Source organism: Microtus ochrogaster, unplaced genomic scaffold (assembly GCF_000317375.1).
Source record: "Microtus ochrogaster isolate Prairie Vole_2 unplaced genomic scaffold, MicOch1.0 UNK1, whole genome shotgun sequence".
In the NCBI taxonomy this organism is placed as follows: Eukaryota; Metazoa; Chordata; class Mammalia; order Rodentia; family Cricetidae; genus Microtus; species Microtus ochrogaster.
In genome coordinates, this window is record NW_004949099.1 from 35,232,602 (window position 1) to 35,234,162 (window position 1,561).

Consider the following 1,561-nt stretch of genomic DNA (forward strand, 5'->3'; position numbering starts at 1 on the left):
CATACACACAGAATATTGTATACATCATAAATAAATAAATATTTAAAAAAAATAAATCACTAACGGAAATTTCTCAGGACCCTGGTCATAGGTCCTCTTTGGCTGCTGTGGTCCTGGAGACCCTGGCCATATGGCTTGTTTGGTTGCTGTGGTCCTGGGGACCCTGGTCATAGGTCCTGTTTGGCTGCTGTGGTCCTGAGGACCCAGGTCATAGCTCCTGTTTGGCTGCTGTGGTCCTGGGGACCCTGGCCATAGGTCCTGTTTGGCTGCTGTGGTCCTGGGGACCCTGGTCATAGGTCCGGTTTGGCTGCTGTGGTCCTGGGAAAAGCAGGTACTCTGAATCTGTTTGGGAGATTTCTCAGAATGGTGAGTGGACTAGTCCCTTGATGCAGCTCAGTAAGAGACTGGAAAATGACTCGGGACTTAGGGAGGTCTGCAAACGGGCAGCCACAGGTTTCAGATTTCACCATGAGCTTGAAGACTGGGAGGCTGGGAGACACCTTTCTCCTGGCTCATGCCTAAGATCTGGGAAACTAAGGGAATGTCACTTATGGTTGGAGACTGGCCAGGTATGTCTGGATACTGATGGCCTCTGACTTAGCTGCTGTAGAGTTAAGGCTGGCTGATTAACGGCATTTCAGTCTTGCGTATGTGTATACAGATGATTACTATCTGCTTCTCTGTTCTTTTTACTCTGAGACAGGGTCTCCTGCCATCAAGGCCGACCTCACATTCACCATGTACCCAAGGATGAACTTCAGCTTCTGATTCTCCTGCCTCCATCTTCCAAGTACTGGGATTATAGGTGTGTGTCACCATGCCTGGGTTTATGACGCCAGTGCCGGACTTCGTGCAAGACTAGCACACTACCAACTGAGCTGTGCATGTCTTAAATCTTCCGGAAAACCATGGGACTTCATGGTTCCAAGGTTTTAAAGATTTTTACTTAAAAGATTTATTTTCGTGTTTGACTGCATGCATGTACAAATACCAAGTACATGCCTGGTGACCTTGGAAGCCAGAAAGAGGATGTCAGCTCCCTGGAACTGGAGTTACAGATAGTTTTGCGCTGCCATGTGAGTGCTGGCAATCAAACTCAGGTCCTCTTCAAGAGTACCAAGTGCCCTTATCCACCGACCCTCCTTTCCTGGCCCTTGTTTCTGTTATTTTAAATAGTATGCATCCATGTGAGGGCAAATACACCGTGGGCAGCACCACTCAAGATCCAACGCTTTGAACGTCAACTCCAAATTTCTACTTAGGTACAGAATTGTCGAACTTGGGGCCGGAGAGATGGTTCTGTGGTTAAGAACACACACGACTCTTACAGAGTTCCCAAATTAAGTTCCCAGCCCGCGTGCCAGGCAGCTCACAATTGCCTCTAACTCCAGCTTCAGGGGGTTCTGACATCCCTGGCCACTGCTGGCACCTGTAGACACATTGACAAACCTGCCCCCCACATACACAACATTTAAAATAAAGTGGACCTTAAAGAATTGTGGAACTTAAACTTTTGGTTGACAGGTTTTCTCTCTCCCCTGTATCTGTGTCCCTCTTATTT